Below are 20169 nucleotides of genomic sequence, written 5' to 3'. Positions count from 1 at the left end.
CAAATTCGCACTCTACTCCTTAATACCTTTCATTTGATACCCATATTGTCCCAATCGGTATATATGACCGTTCGGGTGGGTTTTGGGATGGGGCGTCCCCCCTGGTAATTTGACCCCAACATTTTATATCAATTTCTTGTTTTTGGGGTACCGTAAGGTGACATACAAAATTTCGCTTAAATCGATATTGCAATATTGTACTCTTCTTTGAAATACCTTTCATTTGAAACCCATATTGCCCAAAACGGTAAAAGTGTCCTGTTGGATGGTGTGTTTGGGGGTGGAGAACCCCCCGACGCTAAGAATGACATTTTTAATGCCAAATTCGTAGTCTACTCTTAAATACCTTTCATTTGATTTCCAAATTGTCCCAATGGGTAAACATGTCCGTTCGGGTGGGTTTTGGGATGGGGCATCCCGCCTGCTTATTTGAGTCCAAAATAAGACCATAAGGTGGCATAAGGAAATTTCGCTTAAATCGGTGCACTCATCTCCGGGATGTGGCTTTTTGAAAATAAGGGTTAGGGGGCAAGTTCGCCATTTTCGGGCGAACATACATTAGTTATATGGGAGCTATACCAAATCTGAACCTATTTCATACCCTCCACCATAGGATGGGGGGTATACTAATTTCGTCATTCCGCCACCGTAACACCGCGAAATATTCGTCTAAGACCACATAAAGTATATATATTCTTGATCGTCATGACATTTTAAGTCGATCTAGTCATGTCCGTCCGTCTGTCGAAAGCACGCTAACTTTCGAAGGAGTAAAGCTAGGCGCTTGAAATTTTGGACAAATACTTCTTATTAGTGTAGGTCAGTTGGGATTGTAAATGGGCCAAATCGGTCTATGTTTTGATAAAGCTGCCACATAAACCGATCTTGGGTCTTGACTTCTTGAGCATCTAGAGGGCGCAATTCTTATCCGATTTGGATGAAACTTTGCATGAAGTGTTTTGGTATGATTTCCAGCAACTGTGCCATGTATAGTCTATATCAGTCCATAACCTGCCATATAAACCGCTCTCCCGAATAGATTTCTTGAGCCTCTGGGTGCCGTAATTCTTATCCGATTTGGCCGAAATTTTGCATGAAATATTTAATTTTGACTTTCAACAACTGTGTTAAGTATGGTCTAAATCAGTCTATATCCTGATATAGCCGCCATATAAACCGTTTTTCCGATTAACCTTCTTGGGCTTCTAGAGAGCGAAATTCTTATCCAATATGGTTGAAATTTTGCATATGTCGTTTTGATATGACTTCCAACAGCTGTTCTAAGTATGGTCTAAATCGGTATATAACCTAATATAGCTGCCATATAAACCGATCTCCCAGTTTGACTTTTTGAGCCTCCGGAGGGCGCAATTATTAGTCGATTTGCCCGAAATTTTGGAGTTGGTGTTTTCCTATGACTGGTGTTTTTCTATTCGAAGAACTTGACAAATGCGTTCCATAGTAGAGGGTATAAAATATTCGGTTCGACCGAACTTAGCACGCTTTCACTTGTTTCTTACTTTAATAGGCTTCGTCTCTACGCCAAAAAAAACATGGCTGTACAAAATTTTAAGACGATCAGATGAAAATTGCGACTAGTACTGTATACACAAATAAACATGGATAGATAGGGCGCACCGGTAGACGAGTGGGTAGCGTGCTTGGATTACCAGTGCAGGGGTCGATTCCCGTCAGAAGCTTTGGTCTGTCGCTACTATGGTATCACAATGGACTTAAAATTGTCTAAGTGAGTCTGTAAAGAACTGCCACTCTAACCTAACCTAACCTAACATGGACAGACAGACGAACATAGCTGAGTCGATCGGTATACTTAACAATGGGTCTATCCATCTTCCTTCTGGGTGTTACAAACAAATGCACAAGTTATAATGCCCTGTACCACAGTGATGGTGCAGGGTATAATTAAAAGTCGAATATCCCCAAAACCAGTGGAGATATTCAAACCGGGCCACTAATGAAGACTTGGCAGCCCGTAAAATTTTTCGAAATGCCGAGGTGGCCAACTTAAGGGTTCTAGCAGGAGGCGTCCGGACCACCTAGGGCCTTGGAATTTTTAATGATCTCCTCAGCCTCGCAACTCAGCTCTAACCAAATTTCAAAGAGATGTCTCTAATTATTCTCAAATTGCAGTTTTTATTTGCTTTTTTTCGATTCTATTCCACTGTGTGTCGTATGGCTCTAGAATATAAAGTAAACCCCTTATGTCATCACTTGACTACCGTTCCCCAACGTACACTACCGTATCTTGCAAAATTTAACAGTTTTCACCCTCTTGTTTACATTTTGCTGCTGTTTCTCTCTTTAAATGCCAAAGAAACACCATCCTGGGACTTTTGTCCTTCATTTATAAGACAATTTGAATAAAATTGTCAGACACTTCATTTGTACTTGATGATTGTGTACAGAACACCAAAGAAAAAAAACAACTCCAAGAAAAAAAGTTAAAGGAAAACCAAATGAAAAGGAGGCACTCATTCGTACCTTATTTCCGAGAAATTGTAAACGTGTTAAAATAAAGGATTTACATTTTTATGGCTACCCACAAAATAAACTGTCTCAACTTTTATTGTCATCACTTCCTGCTATACAAAACTCCCACGGACCATCACACACATCTCTCTCTCTCTCTCTCCACACGGGAGGAAATATACACCCAATATTCGATACTAATTTCAAGAAAATTACAACTTTGTAAGGAAATGATGGGAAGACAACCAAGCAGTGAAGAAGGGGCGACATTTGAAGGAAATATGAAAACTCGTCACACTCGTGCTATGTAAATTGACACAAAAAATTTGCATAATATTGACATTTTATGGTTTTGAATATCCTGCATTTGCTACCAAGATTTTCTTTATCTCGAGGGAGGGTAGAGGAGGTAAATAGCTACTCACTCAAAAGCCATAAAATAAAATAAATTTGTACAAATGACAAAAAATAACAACGAAAATGAGATAACAAACCAAAAAAAAGACAAAATCAGAAAAAATATCCTGACAACAACAGACAAATACGTGAGGTTTCCCTTCGAACGTGTTGAAATCAAGAATTTTTCATTTTATGTTTTGGATTGCAAGCGCAACGTTTGGTTTTTTTTTTTTGTTTTCCTTTAAAAATGTCATGTCTTCTTCTTTTGGCATTTTTATCTGGGACTTTTCTTTATCATTTGATTATTATTTTTTGCCATATAAAGTCATGTCCATACATATTTTGTTCAAATGATTTTCTTACGCCAAAAGGGTGTTGCATAAACACTTGTAAGACAAAGTTTGAAGAGGGAATTGTTACTGGAAATGGTAACCACTATGGCTGTGTATTATTGAAACCAATCAAAAACAATCTGAGTTTTGATTGAATTAATGTTTCAAATTCACCAGTAATGTCGAGAGTCATAAGAAAATCCCTCCCGCCAATTTTCGAGAGAATGGGTTAACAAGTGACAAATTAATTGGATTATTGCTGAAAATCGGACGAACGTATATATAGGAGCTATATCTAAATCTGAACCGATTTCAAGCAAACTTCTCAGATAATGTGGAAGTCGTAGAGGAAGGCGTTGTACAAAGTTTTGGGAAGATTGGTTAACAAATGCGCTTGAAATGGCTCTAGGAGTGGAAATCGGGCTATATATATATATGAGAGCTATATCTAAATCTAAACCGATTTCTATGACATTCACCAATAATGTCGAAAGTCATAAGGAAGGATTTCCTGTCAAGTTTCGAGGGAATCGGTTAACAAATGACCTTTTTATTGCAAATCGGACGAACGTATATATGGGAGCTATATCCAAATCTGAACCGATTTCTCATATGTTGTGGTAGTCGTCGAGGAAGCCGTTGTACAAAATTTTGGAAAGATTAGTCAATAAATGCGCTTGCAATGGCTCTAGGAGTGAAAATCGGGCGCTATATATATAGGAGAGCTATATGTAAATCTGAACTGATTTCCATGAAATTCACCAATAATGTCGAGAGTCATAAAAAAATCCATCCTGCCAAATATCGAGAGAATCGGTTAACAAATGACCTTTTTATTGCATTATTACTGCAAATCAGACGAAAATATATATGGGAGCTATATCCATATCTGAACCGATTTCAAGCAAACTTCCCATATTTTGTGGTAGTTGTCAAAGAAGGCGTTGTACCAAATTTTGGAAAGTTTGGTCAATAAATGCGCTTGCAATGGCTCTAGGAGTGAAAATCGGGCTATTTATATATATGAGAGCTATATCTAAATCTGAACCGATTTCCATGAAATTCACCAATAATGTCGAGAGACATAAGAAAATCCGTCCCGCCAAATATCGACAGAATCGGCTAAAAAATTACCATTTTATTGCATTATTGCTGAAAATCGGACGAACGTATATATGGGAGCAATATCTAAATCTGAACCGATTTTTATGAAAATCGCCAGTAATATTGAAAGTCAATAGAAAATCTTTCCCACCAAATTTCAAGAGAATCGGTTAACAAATGATGATTTTATTGCTGTATTACTGTAAATCGGACGAACATATATATGGGAGCTATATCCAAATCTGAACCAATTTTTTTTTTTCAATTTCAATAGGCTTCGTCTCTAGGTCGAAAAACATGCCTGTACCAAATTTTAAGACGATCGGATGAAAACTGCGACAGGGACAGAAAGACGGACAGACGGACATAGCTAAATCGAATCAGAAAGTGATTCTGAGTCGATCGGTATACTTATCAATGGGTCTATCTCTCTTCCTTTTGGGTGTTACAAACTAGTTCACTAAGTTATAATACCCTGTACCACAGTAGTGGTGTAGAGTATAAATAAGAAATAGATCATTTTTATGATTGTGCGCTATGAACAATTGAAAAAGGTATTATCAATATTTTCACAAAAAAATTGCCCCTTTCAGTAGGTTAAAACTTCCTGCAGGAGCGTTCCAATTTTTTTGCGATGCGGTAGAGACTTCTTAAATATTGTCTTGGCTACAATTTTGTTCAAATATTTGATCGATAAACTCAATGGCATGGCTGTTAAAGGCCAAAATATGAAAAAACAAGTAAGAGCGTGCTAAGTACCCTCCCACCATGGATCGCATTTGTCGCGTTCTATGCGCGGTATCTCTTTTTTAGGCAAACAAAAAATATTGAATAAGAACTGTTATGCTATTGGAGCTATATCAAGTTATAGTCCGATTCGGACCATAAATGAATGCTTAAGATTGCAGATTCATTGTGTGATATTTCAGTTCATTCGAATAAGAATAGCGCCTTGTAGGGGCTCAATAATCAAAATCGGGAGATAGGTTTATATGGGAGCTGCATCAAGCTATTGATTAAAAAGAAGCCGTTCTACGAAATTCCTTCCAAATCGGACGAGAATTGCGCCCTCTAGAGGCTCAAGAAATCAAGACACAAGATCGGTTTATATGGCAACAATATCAAAACATGGACCAATTTGGCCCATTTACAATCCCAACCGACCTACACTAGTGGTAGTGATAAAAACACACTATGTGCAAAATTTCAGTCAAATCGGACGAGAATATCGCCCTCTAGAGGCTCAAAAAGACAAGACCCAAGATCGGTTTATATGGCCGCTATACCACGTTATGGATCGATTTGGACCATACTTAGCGCAGTTTTTGGAAGTGATACAAAAACATCACGTGCAAAATTTCAGTCAAATCGGACGAGAATTGCACCCTCTTGAGGCTCAAGAAATCAAGACCCAAGATCGGTTTATATATATGAAAACATGGACCGATTTGGCCTATTTACAATCCCAACCGACCTACACTAATAGAAAGAATTTTTGTAAATTTTCAAGCGGCTTGCTTTACTCCTTCGAAAGTTAGCGTGCTTTCGACCGACAGACGGACGGACATGGCTAGATCGACTTAAAATGACATGACGATCAAGAATATATACAAACAGAATGACGAAATAAGTGTACCTATGGTGGAGGGTATAAAAACATGACAACTCTCGGAAAGAACTGCGAGCTCGATTTTCAACATAGTCGTATGGCCTAGTGGAATTTTTTGCTCAGTACAATCCCAAAAATCAGAAACGCGAAGCGCCCATTAAAATTTTTTCCATCCATACTAATCGCCCCTACATATTTGAATAAGTCGTTCATAGAACTTGTGAAATGCCATCCATGGTTGAGGGTATACAAGATTCGGCGGAACCTTTCGCTTTTTTGCTTGTCATTTCTGTATCTGCAACTTTAGTTTCAGAAGATAATGAACTTTCGGCTAACGAAACGGGTTGACATCGGCTTCTTCCTAAGAGTGGTTAAATTTTATGGACCCAAGTTGGGTTTGATTTAACGCCATGCACGATTGTGTATCTTTCATTGGTTCGAATTGAGAAATGGCAAATGAAATGCAGCAAAAAACTTGACGTTAAGATTTCAACATCTGCCCTTAAAATTTAATCACTTTGAATTTTGAATGTATATACTACAAATGATATAACATTCATTAAATACGAGATGAAATTTCATTCGATACGAAAGCGCACTCGATCACTTATGCGGTAATTCCACACCTGACTTCAAGAAGGCTCAGTTTATTTGCCATCACCCCAAACAATTGTTTCGATGATGATTAACATTCCTCACACTGAACTGCACCTGAGAGTAACGATAAGTTTTGGGCCATTATATTCCATCTTCTTGAAGAACTTCGAAGAACATCTCATTCCAATTGAACCCAAACTTGAATGTCGCTTACATACAACTTGTATGCATTTGTCCTTTCTTTCTTGATTGAGTAAGTATCAGAATTTTTGTGAACTCGTTTTTGGGAAATGGCCCTTCCTAACGTAACCCCCTCAGTGTAGCATTTATTTTTTTTTTTGCCTTAAAAATGTTTCCTTTATAGCTTTTAGCCACATGCATATTTAGCCATACACATTTGTCTTTCCGCATTCGTATGGACTTAAAGAAAGATACAAACATTATTTGTTTGTTTGCTTCGTTCTACACAGATTAATCGCATCTCTTTTTCAGTCTTCATGGACGTCATGACCAGATGAGAGGTTGCTGTCTTGACCACCAGCATCATCTACAGCCATTATTTACAGCCTTAAATGCATATGATGGTAAGGAATGGTAGGGTTCTTCGCATGTTTTTTTATTTGTATCTGCTATGACTTTTTCACATTTGTCAAGAGTCCAATAACCGGTTGTCGGTGATGGTCAAACATTCCATTTTCACTTGAGTGTGTGCAAATTTGAAGAAATCTGGGATGGCCAACAAGTGAGGGTCATAGAAGAAGAAAAGGTTTGTTGTTTATTAAACTGTCATGCTAAAATGAGCGTTACTCCTGAACTTGAATGTCAAAATCAGCTTATTTCATATTTGAAAAACAGATGTTTGAGTTAAAACAATAACTCAGTGATACATGATAAATGGCTTTGGTTCTTAAATTTGTGAAGAGTTACAAATTATTTCCTTCTTCTTCTCAAATATTATGCATCTAAAATGGGAAAGCATCCAAAATCAGAAATAATGAATTAAGTATCGCAATTAGTTAAAAAAAACAATCTTGAATACCAGAACTTTGTTTATATTGAAACCAGTTAATAATTTGAAGCCATTTGAAATAGTAGTCAGGGATTGTTATGAATTGTCTTGGAAGATTTATTTTTTATACAACTTAAAACAAAATGATAATCTAAGTTCAGTATTGCTTTTTTTATAGCCAAATAGAGACTAAAATCAAGAATTGTTATGACTTATCTTCAAAGATTTCGTTATATACAACTTCAAGTATAATGAGAATATGAATCAAGTATTCCTTCTTTATTGTTGAAGATTCCTATTATAGGTTATTATCGATATTGTATATCGATCACGAGGTGATCGAATTAAGAAACAACTTTTGATCGTTGTTTAATACCTATACTCGCAATAGGAATCCTATACTCGCAAAAAGGAATACTTGACGAATATGTTCATTACACATTAAGTTAGTGGACCCCAGAACTGGTTGGTCTAAGGAACGACTGCAGAAAACTCTTCAACAGAGCGAAAGCCACAAGGGTACCACACGATTGGGACGTCTATAAGGCTGAGCTAAGAAAATATAAGGGCGAGAAAGGCTCAGAACATATTCTGAGCCTTCATCTCCGTGGGGGATACATGCGAGGTCTCTAGGCTACGGCAGATGCTATCCTCGAGATCTATTACATTGGGATATATTCAGAAGTTACAGAATACATAGACAAAGTCTAGTGAAGAAACACTAGAACTATTCGTTGATACATATTTCCTTGGAAACACTCCCGCGAACAACCTGTCTCTAGAAGAGGTTGCCACTGGTATGCACTCGACGGAGGTTATTGGGGAAATTGTGTCTGAGCCGAAAATCCTTTGGGCGATGAAACGTTTCGGCTCCTTAAATTCGCCAGGCACTGATGATGTATCACTAGTTGATTTACAAGCTGTGCCCGACAGACTGGTTCCTTGGCTAAGGAATATATTGGGTTGCCCAAAAAGTAATTGCGGATTTTTTAAAAGAAAGCAAATGCATTTTTAATAAATCTTAGAATGAACTTTAATCAAATATACTTTTTTTACACTTTTTTTCTAAAGCAAGCTAAAAGTAACAGCTGATAACTGACAGAAGAAAGAATGCAAGCTGTGAAAAAATTTGTCAACGTCGACTATATGAAAAATCCGCAATTACTTTTTGGGAAACCCAATATATTCTACAATACTTGTATCAGCATGTCGTTTATACCTGTGGGCTGGAGGGACACAAAGGTCATTTTTATTCCAAAAGCATGTAAACCGTATCATACAAAGGCAAACGATTTTCGTCCTATTAATCTGTCATCCTTTACGCCAAAGACTCTTGAGAGGTTGATAGAAACGTATATTAGGGCAAAGATACCTGGAAATCGCCTGTCTCGGCAACAGCATGCATATAGCAAGCAGGCTAGTCCTATGAAACAGGCCTTCACGTCCTAGTCGGCTACTTAGAGGGTTCTCTCGCAATCAAGGAATATGCAATGGTAACATTTCTTGACATTGAAGGTACTTTCAGCAATGTAAAACCGACTTGAATCATGAAGGAGCTGGAGTTTCTAGCAGGGCTGCAGAGTCTAGTCCTAAGTCGGAGTATTAAGCCGGAGTCGGCGAGTGGTTCGGAGCCGGAGCTAACGTGCTGAACTCCGACTCCGGCTCCATAGTTCGACTTCGACTGTGGCCTCAAAACCTCGACTCTGCAGCCCTGACTTCGAGGCATCAATAATAACTTACTTAAAAATGCATTACGGCAATTTTGGGATATGTAGATCTAAGCAGAGGAACACCTCAAAAAGGTGTAGTGTCTTCTGTACTTTGAAACATAACCATACAAAATATATTTTTGTCTCTGGAAGAAAAAGGTGAAAAAGTGGTTGCGTATGCTGATGACATGACTTTTGTGGTTAGGGGAAAGTTTCCCAGCAGAGATATACTTCAGGAAGCTCTATGTGCCACAGTAAAGTGGACTACCGAAAGTTGTCTAGGCGTAAATCAGTGCAAGACAGGAGTAGTTCTTTGCAGCAGGGGATGCAAGTTACCTACAATGAAACCTGCCTTCTTGGGAGGGGAGAATGTTCCACTTACTGAAAGTGCAAAATACCTGGGTGTTTTGCTGGACAGAAACTTCAACTCCAAATCCAACATTTTGAAGAGGGCACTAAATGCAACTGTTACCCATTGGCAAAAGTTGGGGGTTTAAACCGCGTGCCATGCACTGGGTATATACTGCTGTTGTCAGACCTATACTCTTATATGGTGTTGTGGTCAGATGGACGAAGCTTCAAAAGTCCACCTACTGTTGAATACTCAAACGGATCCAAAGGATGGCTTGTTTGTACATCACAACCGCACTGTAGACGATGACATCTGATGCACTGAATTTAGTGCTGCACCTAATGCCTCTGGACATTGCAGCGAGCCAAATTGATGCTATCTCTACTGTGAGGCTAAGGTAGCTTTCTCTTTGGTCATATGGCGGTACGGATTTAAATGGCATGTCCACAGTTCTGGCAAGGATTGCTAAAAATTATTTTGGAAGATTTTTTACACACAGCATCGAGTACAATGAAATGATTAGTCAAAAGTTATTTAAAGTTATATTTGAAGATTTCTTGAATAAAGAACATTGATCCTGATTTATAATTCAATGATCCATTCTAGTAACCTCCCTACTTATGATTTAAATGGTATGCCTGCCATTATGTCAAGAAGTGTAATAAATTATTTAGGAAGATTTTTTACATATAGCATCGAGTACAAGAAAATTATTAGTTAAAAGTTCCTTAAAGTTATATTTGAAGATTTCTTTTATGTATGTACAACTTTGATCATGATCCATAATTCAATGATTCATTCCAGTAACCTCCCTACTTATGATTTAAATGGCATGAAAACCATTATGTCAAGGAGTGTAATCAATTATTTAGGAAGATTTTTTACACACAGCATCGAATACAAGAAAATGATCAGTTAAAAGTTCCACAAAGTTATGTTTGAAGATTTCTTTTATATGCAACTTTGATCAGAATCCATAATCCAATGATTCATTCTAGTAACTTCCCTATTTATGTTTTAAATGGCATGCCCACCATTATGTCAAGGAGTGTAATAAATTCTTTAGGAACAGTTTTTACACACAGCATCGAGTACAAAGAAATGATTGGTCAAAAGTTCCTTAAAGTTATGTACGAAGATTTATTTTATGTACAACTTTGATCGTAATCCATAATTCAAGGATTCATTCTAGTAACCTCCCTACTTATGATTTAAATGGCATATCCACCATTATGTCAAGGAGTGTAATAAATTATTTAGGAAGATCTTTCATACACAGCATCGAGTAGAATGAAATGATTAGTCAAAAGTTCCTTAACGTTATATTTGAAGATTTCTTTAATAAAGAACATTGATCCTGATTCATAATTCAATGATTCATTCTAGTAACCTTCCTACTAATGATTGAACTATGATTTAAATGACATGCCCACCATTATGTCAAGGAGTGAAATAAATTATTTAGGAACAGTTTTTACACACAGCATCGAGTACAAAGAAATGATAAGTTAGAAGTTTCCTAAAGTTATGTACGAAGATTTCTTTTATGTACAACTTTGATCATAATCCATAATTCAATGATTCATTCTAACGTATCAAGTATATTCCCTATTAATGATTTAAATAGCATATCTGATTTGTTTACACACAGTATCAAGCATAAGAAAGTGATTAGTCAAAAGTTCCTTAAGGTTATATTTGAAGATTTCTTTAATAAAGAACTTTGAGCCTGATTCATAATTCAATGATACATTCTAGTGATCTTCCTACTTATGATTTAACAATGATGTTCAGTATTGTGCCAATGTTTTGCCTTTCCAGGCTTTCAGCGCATCATGACAATTCCAGTTTTCTCTAAGAAAACCTAAAGAAGAAGCCTTCGAAAATGATTTTGCTTTCAAATTGCGGAAGATGTATTTTGTGGATTTTCATATAGTCACCAACACTTGATTTCCTTAAGTCAACTTCATTTCAATTTTTTTTTGATGTATTTTGGCTTGTAGAACCTGTTCTCTTGTCACTGCCCTCAAGTTGATTTGCACATGAAAGAAAGTGTTCACAGGAGGATTATGCATGCAGAGTTTACAGAAAAATTGTGTAGCTTTATATATTTGTAATGGAATAAAAAAGAAGAAGAATTAAAATATTAACTTATACATAAGGAAGTAGGGAAAAAAAGCATGCCAAAAACGGGATATGTTTGACAGAGCTAAACCTTGGGTACCTAATATCATGTTTTCTTCCTAATGGTTACTCGAAAAAATTAGATTGTATTTAATTTGTTGAAGGATTGCACTCGGCAATGATTCAGGCCTCTAGAGACTTATGAAGTGATAACGGGAGGCATCTTTTTATATAGGCGCTATTTCTATTTATTGAGCTATTTGGCTGGAATGTTCCAAATTTCAACGATATTGGTCTACTGAATAACTCAAATCGTAGAAATATATATAGTATAAGGGTCACCATTCTAAACAGTTCAACAGATATACAACAACAGTTCTCCATTTACTCTTAATCCATAGCCAAAATTGTTTTATACATAGTCGTTGAATAAACAATTACACACTCCATGAGAATGTTTACCTTCAACTCAGACAATGACAGTACCTTAAAGTCATATTGTTCATTTGATTTGTTGTCAATATTTGCACCGAAATTGTCTGAACAATTTTTTTTTTATTTTATTATTTTAAGTAATTTTGCAATATTGAACTTCTTGTACACTTTCTAAAAAATCCCACCGTCATTCGTTCACTTATTGATATGTGCATGTATTGTATATTGCCAAAAAAAAAAATGCCACTTGTAGGTTGTTCTCTGATAAGACTTATATTCTGTAGTCAACATCATTGTCGTTTGTTGACTCTGTTATGGGTACACTTAAAATTTCGCCATACATTTTAAGGTGAGCAAATTGAGTCATTTATTTACATTTCTTCCACCACCCAGCACTTGATTTTGTTGATAATATATTGTATTAAATGTATTATATTGGGAGCAATATGGAGCATGGAAGAGTTTATGGTGACTCAAAATAAACAATAAACAGAAATTGTTATTATTATTTTAATCGTGTTTTTAAAATGAAAGCTTTGTGAGTAAATATGCAACGAGAGCTTTTGTAATATTTGCAACTTTCAATGGGATTGTGAGATTTAAAACTGAAACGTGTTCTGAAAGAAGAATGAAAGAAGCAAAAGAGCAAAAACTGTCCCACAGTGCACATTGGGGAATTTGCTATTCAAAATAAAAGAGAAGCGTGAAATCTTGATGAAAATTGTCTTGTCTTGGTATATAGCATATTGAAATTCGAACAAATCGCTTATACAACAACATCACCTTAAGAACTTCGAAAGTGCAATACATAATGAAGGCTAATATCGAAGTAAAGCAAAATTCGCCATCACCATTTACATTGATAATTAAAAAATACTTACCAAATTATGTTTTAATCTGTAATAAAGAAGAGATGACATAGGTCAGAAAAAGGAAGAACAAATTTTATATTTGATTTAAATACTAAGTAAGAGCGTGCTAAGTTCGGCCTGGCCAAATCATTTATACCCTTCACCATTGAACGCATTTGTCGAGTTCTTTGTGCGGTATCTCTTTTTAGGCAAACAAAGAATAATGAATAAGAATTGTTATGCTAATGGAGCTATATCAAGTTATTGTCTGATTCAGACCATACATGAATTGAATGTTGAAGAGCATAGTAGAAGTCATTGGGTAATACTTCAGTCCAATCAGATAAGAATTGCGCCTTGTAGGGGCTCAAGAAGCATAATCGGGAGATCGGTTTATATGGGTGATGTATGAGGCTATGGACCGATTCAGACCATATAATACACGTATGTGAAAGGTCATGGGAGAAGCAGTTATACAAAATTTCCGCCAAATCGGATAAAAATTGCGCCCTGTAGAGGCTTAAAAGTCCAGATCCCAGATCGGTTTATAAGGCAGCTATATCAGCTTACGGACTGATTTAAACCATATTAAGCACAGTTGTTTGAAGTCATAACAAAACACTTCATGCACAATTTTAGCCTATGCTGATGAGAATTGCGCCCTCTAGCGGCTCAAGACGTCAAGATCCAAGATCGGTTTATATGGCAACTATATCAGGTCATATACCGATTTGAATTAAACTTGGCACAGTTGTTGGAAGTCATAACAAAATGCTTCATGCAAAATTTCAGCAAAATCGGATAAGAATAGCGCCCTCTAGAGGCCTAAAAAGTCAAGACCCAGGATCGGTTTATATGGCAACTATATCAGCTTATGGACCGATTTAAATCATATTTAGCACATTTGTTGGAAGTCATAACAAAACACCTCATGCAAAATTTCAGCCAAATCGAATGAGAATTGCGCCCTCTAGAGGCTCAAGAAGTCTAGATTCAAGATCGGTTTATATGACAGCTATATCAAAACATGGATCGATACGGCCCATTTACAATTCCAACCGACCTACACTCATAAGAAGTATTTGTGCAAAATTTCAAGCGTCTAGTTTTACTCTTATGTGTAAAATTTCAGCCAAATCGCATATGAATTGCGCCTTATAGGGGCTCACGAAATAAAATCGGGAGATTGGATTATATGGGAGCTATAACATCAGATTATAAAATCATTCAGACCACTTTTGACACGTATGTAAGAGGTCTTAACAGCATTTACTGTGCGAAATTTCAGCAAAATGCAAAAAGGCTCAAGAAGTATAATCGGAAGATCGGATTATATGGGAGCTATATCAGGTTGTGGACCGATCCAGACCGTATTTGGCACCTACGTAAGAGGGCATAGAAACAGTGACTGTGCAAAATTTCAGCAAAATCAGATAAGTATTACGCTATCTAGAGGCTCAAGAAGTAAAATTGGGAGATCGATTTATATGGGAGCTCTATCAGGTTATGCACCGATATCTTAGATGACATTGAAACAGTGACTGTGAACAATTTCAGCCAAATCGGATAAGAATAACGCCCTCTAGATGCTCAAGAAATAAAATCGGGAAATCGGATTATATAGGAGCTAAATCTCATGTTATGCACCGATTCAGACTGTATTTTGCACCTATGTTAGAGGTCATACAAACAGTGAATGTGTAAAATTTCAGCCAAATCGGATAAGAATTATGCCCTCTATAGGCTCAAAAAGTGAAATCATGAGATCGGATTATAAGGGAGCTATATCAGGTTATGGACCGATTTAGACCGTATTTGGCATGTCATAAAAAAAGTCACAGTGCGAAATTTCAGCCAAATCGGATAAGAATTACGCCCTCTTGAGTTTCAAGAATCATAACCAGGATATCGGATTATATGGGAGCTATATCAGGTTATCTACAGATTCAGATCATATTTGGCATGTATGTTAAAGATCACAGAAAAAGTCATAGTGAACAATTTCAACCGATTCGACTACGAATTAATTAACGAATTACGAAGATCGGTTTATATGGGAGCTATTTCAGATTTTGGAACATACATCTGTTGAATGTCATAGAAAACGTCATAGTTCAAAATTTAAGCTGGATCGGATAAGAATTGCGTTCCCTAGAGGCGCAAGAAATAAAATCAGTAGATCGCTTTATATGGGAGCTGTATCAGCTTTTAGACCTATTCAGACCATAATCGGCACGTTAGTTGCAGGTCATAGAAATAGTCACTGTTCAAAAATTCAGCCAATTCGGATAAGAATTACGAATTCCAGAGTCTCATAATTCTTGAGAATCGGTTTATATGAAAACTATATCGCAGGTTTTGGACCGATTCAGACCATACTTTGCATGTATTTTTAAGGTCATTTAATAAGAAGAATAAAAATATTGCCCTCTAGAGGCTCAAGAAGTGAAATCGGTAGGGTTTATATGGGAGATATACCAGGTATTTTAGACCGATTTTGGCGATACCTGTCACAGCTGTTTAATGTCATAGAAAATCAGCCAATCCGGTTAGGAATTGCTCTGTATTACCATCGCGTTATAGTCGGGCGACGATAGGCAATTAGAATGGATTAGAAAAGATTTCGGATCGGATACACGAGACAATACTTGTGGTCGAATGCGAGGCATACTCTTGGGTTGACGGAAAGTTCATGCTATAGGTTTGAAACGCAGCTAGTGGGCAGAGTCGGGCTGAGGATCTACATTGAGGACCCAGTGAGCCAGATTTGCTTTCGACTGCCTCACCATAACACGGGCCTGCGGAACTAGTCCCACTGATCAGGACAAGGACGTAAAGTGTGAACAGCATTACAGACAGTAAACTGGCCTTCACTGAACTATAATAATCTGGACGCTGAGGTCAGGGACGGCCCACGAGTGAAAGACGGAGATTACCAACTACTCAGTGCAAAAGGTTAGGGACGGCCCACGAATGAAAAAAGGAGATTACCACCTGCTCTGTGCGGAATTTCAGCCAAATTGGATAAGTATTACGCCCCATAGAGGGTCACGAGTAAAATCGGGTGATCGGTTTTTATGGGAGCCATATTAGGTTATGGAACTATTTAGACCATACATGGCATCTATGTTCGAGATCACAAAAAACAGTGAGTGCAAAATGTCAACCAAAGAGTAAAAAACGGTAAATCGGTTTTTATGAGAGCTTTATCAGGTTATGGACCGATTCAGTCCATATTTGGCATATATGTTGATAAAAAAGTCATTGTGCAAACTCTCTAAAGGTTCAAGAGGTATAGTCAGGATAATGGTTTATATGGCCCGATATGACCCATTCACAATTCCAACCGCCCTACATTGGTAGGAAGTATTTGTGCAAAGTTTCGAGCATCTGTCTTTACTCCACAGACAGAAGGACAGACAGACGAATGGACTTAGCTAGATCGACTTAAAATGTCAAGGCGACCAAGAAAATATATATACTTTATGGAGTATTAGACCAATATTTCAATGTGTTCCAAACGAAATGTCAAAATTAGTACACCCCCATCCTATGGCGGGAGGTATAAAAAAAATTGTTTTTTACTTCTTTTGATCCTAAGTAGTTCTATATTCTACCATACTTATTACTAACGAAGTTCATAGTTTTAACACTATTTCCCTTTCTCTATCCATGCCCATGGAAATTTTCCCTTCAATATCATTGGGAGTGTTTAATTCGCTTTTTTCCTTTATCGGTCCACTCCCCAATTCCATGTGAAATTGTGCAATGTTTTCCATGATAGTGTGCAACTTTCCCAATTTTTACAAACCCCACCCAAAAAACCCATTATGATGGGTTTTTTGCATGCATTTTCTCCTCTTCTTATCAAACAACGATTCGTTTAATAATTACCTTCGATTTAATTGATCTCCATTGTGGGCATTTTGGCGGCGCCAGAACCCACTAAAAAAAGAATTGCGAAAATTTTGCAAAACGTTCATTTGCCAGCAACAACCATAGCCAGCAACAAAATGTGGCAATTAAGTCAAATCTCAATGGGATCAATGAAATTTTACGCTACACTCTGGACAAACCAAAAATTTGTAGTCAACCATTCAACCACTTTGTAAATGAGAAAATGTGTTCAGAGGGGGGGCGGGAGCAACATGGAAAGCAGTTACTCCACACCCATCCATAGGAGGATATGGAGCAACAGACCAAAATGTAAAATGAATAAAAAAAAACGAATATCTACTTCCACAAAATTGCTTATAAATCACGATTTCAAAAATGAGATTAGAGTAGTGTATTGTCGATAAATTAGCTAGAAAATGAGAGTTGAAGTTATTGAGTGGAATAGATTGATTCAATTGGACACATTGGCTTGGTGTTCAACAAAACAAAAACACAAAAAGAGAAGGGTGTGCGAGTTGTGGCAGTTTGTTGTTTAAAAGGAGTTAGCAGAAGATGAACTGATGTAACCTTTTGGTAAGAAGTTTTAGCAAAATGTTTGATTTGGGTTTTAAATCGTAAACCTCGGACCGTGAATGCCCTAAATAAACACTTCTTTAAAATTTCGGCCAAATCTGATAGCAAATGCGGTTTCTAAGGTTTCAAGAAGTCAAATCGAAGGACCATTTTATTGGGTTGCCCAAAAAGTAATTGCGGATTTTTCATATAGTCGGCGTTGACAAATTTTTTCACAGCTTGTGACTCTGTAATTGTGACTCTGTAATTCTTCTGTCAGTTATCAGCTGTTACTTTTAGCTTGCTTTAGAAAAAAAGTGTAAAAAAGTATATTTGATTAAAGTTCATTCTAAGCTTTATTAAAAATGCATTTTCTTTCTTTTAAAAAATTCGCAATTACTTTTTGGGCAACCATATATCGCAGCTATATACACATTTTTATCGATATGGCCCATTAGAAATCCCTAACGACCTATGTCAATGAGAAGGATTTGTACAAAATTTTAAGCGGCTAGCTTTACGCCTTCAACCGCTATCGTGATTTCCACAGACGGACGTATGGACAGACAGGGGGGTGACAGTTGAATATTTCCAGGTATTACAAAAGAATGACAAGATTAGTATACCCTCATCCTATGGTGGTGGGTATAAAAATGCATCAAGTTCGGGTTTGCAAAACTTTGGATACCCACTACTTCGGATATACCATACCATATATAAAACCTTGACAGATATATAGAAATAAGATCCAATCTGAACCAAACTCGCGGAGGTGGAGAGGTCTAACACATTTCACTGTCCTAGACCATAAGCCGGGAGATTGGTCTATATGGTAGCTATATCCAATTATAGACCAATCGAGGCCATATAAGGCACGGACGTCGAAGAGCCTAACATAGCTCACTGCGTCACGTTTCAGCGAAATGGGCCCCAAGACCTTAAATCGGGAAATCGATACATAGGCATTTATATCCAAATACACTCCGATCTAGACCATACTCAGTACGAATGTAACACAAATTAAAGCTCTAGGAACCGAACCAAGATGATCGAAGGACCGGTTTACATGGGAGCTATATCAGGTGATTGACCCACTCGAACCGTACTTGGCACATTTGTTGAAAGTCAAAAACTATATGCAAATTTTCAGCCAAATCGGACAAAAATTGCGGCTTGTAGTGGCTCAAGAAGGCAAATCGGTAGATCGGTTTATTTGGGAGCTATATCAGTTTATACACCAATTCGAACTTGGCACAATTTTTGGAAGTCATAACACAACACTATGTGCAAAATTTCAGCCAAATCGGATGAAAACTGAGACTTACAGGGGCTCAAGAAGTCAAATCGGGAGATCAGTTTATATGGGAGCTATATCAGGTTATAGACTGATTTGAACCGTACTAAGCACTGATGTTGGAAGTCGTAACAAAACATCGCATGCAAAATTTGTGCCAAATCGGACAAAAATAGCGGCCTGTAGGGGCTCAAGAAAGCAAATCGGGAGATCGGTTTATATGGGACCTATATCAGGTTCGGACCTCGGCAAAAAAGGAGGGCCCTTATCAGTGAGCTTAAACTTGAATCGAACAGCACTCATTGATATGTGAGAAGTTTGCCCCTGTTCCTTAACATGTAAGTTAACATGTACGCCTATGACGCTGAAAGCCTTGGCCAGGATTCCTCCTGGCCAGAAAATAAGAAAAAAATTGTCTGCGTTGGTTATGCTCTCCTATTGCCGGCGACATTTGTTTAAACTTCACCCTAAAGAGTTGTCGCACTGTTGCATGCCGTTCGGACTCTTCTATAAAAAGAAGGCCCCTTATCATTAAGCTTAAAATTTGAATCGGGCAGCACTCAGTGATATATGAGAAGTTTGCCCCAGTTCCGTAGTGGAATGATCATGGACGAATTGGCATTTGCAATTGGAAGCAGAATACAAAGCTAAGCTTTTATAAAAATTTTGGGTCAAGTCCTAGGAGGGCCGCCCTTTTCCAAAACCAACTCAAATGTAGGCCGACGATTATCCCGTCGGGATTTTAACGAGAGCTACTTGAGAGTAGAATACGAAGCTTATATAAAAATTTGGAGTCAAGTTCCAAGCGGGTCGCCTCACCCCAAAATTATGCCCCAAATGAACATGTATACCATACGGGACAATATGACATTCAAATGAAAGGCATTGGGTTGCCCAATCTAAATCTAAATCTAAATAGATATCCATGAAATTCACCTCTGTAATTCATTGTGACTCTGTAATTGCATTCTTTCTTCTGTCAGTTATCAGCTGTTAAATTTGCACGAAATTTTGTTTACATTTCTTCGTTTGGCGTCAATTTTAATATGGAGCCCACAAAGGAGCATTTTCGTCATATTTTACTTTATTATTTCCGTAAAGGAAAAAACGCGGAGCAGGTTGCTAAAAGGTTACGAGATGTGTATGGTGATAAAGCCTTAAAAGGAAGACAGTGTCAAAATTGGTTTCGCAAATTCCGTTCTGAAGATTTTTCACTTAAAGATGAGCCAGGTTCAGGTCGGCCAAATGAAGTTAATGATGACCAAATCAAAGCATTAATCGAATTGGATCGTCATGTAACTGAGCGTGAGATAGGAGAGAAGTTAAATATACCAAAATCAACCGTTCATTATTACATAAAAAGTCTTGGACTGATGAAAAAGCTTGATATTTGGGTACCACATGTATTGAAAGAA

The 20169-nt window shown here is 37.3% G+C and overlaps 1 protein-coding gene across 1 annotated transcript in view; it reads right to left on the bottom strand.

Moving 5' to 3' along the window:
• Positions 1 to 13057, bottom strand: part of LOC106089478 (uncharacterized) — a 239719-nt gene extending 226662 nt beyond the window's left edge. Inside the window, exon 1 of the mRNA XM_059366073.1 lies at positions 13042 to 13057. The gene's annotated coding sequence lies outside the window, so the exon portion shown is untranslated. The remainder of the gene's footprint in view (positions 1 to 13041) is intronic.
• Positions 13058 to 20169: the final 7112 nt, after the last annotated feature.

The sequence above is a fragment of the Stomoxys calcitrans genome, chromosome 3 (genome assembly GCF_963082655.1).
Source record: "Stomoxys calcitrans chromosome 3, idStoCalc2.1, whole genome shotgun sequence".
NCBI classification, from domain to species: Eukaryota; Metazoa; Arthropoda; class Insecta; order Diptera; family Muscidae; genus Stomoxys; species Stomoxys calcitrans.
Note: the sequence above shows the minus strand (reverse complement) of the source record. Positions and strands in the feature narration are given on the sequence as shown.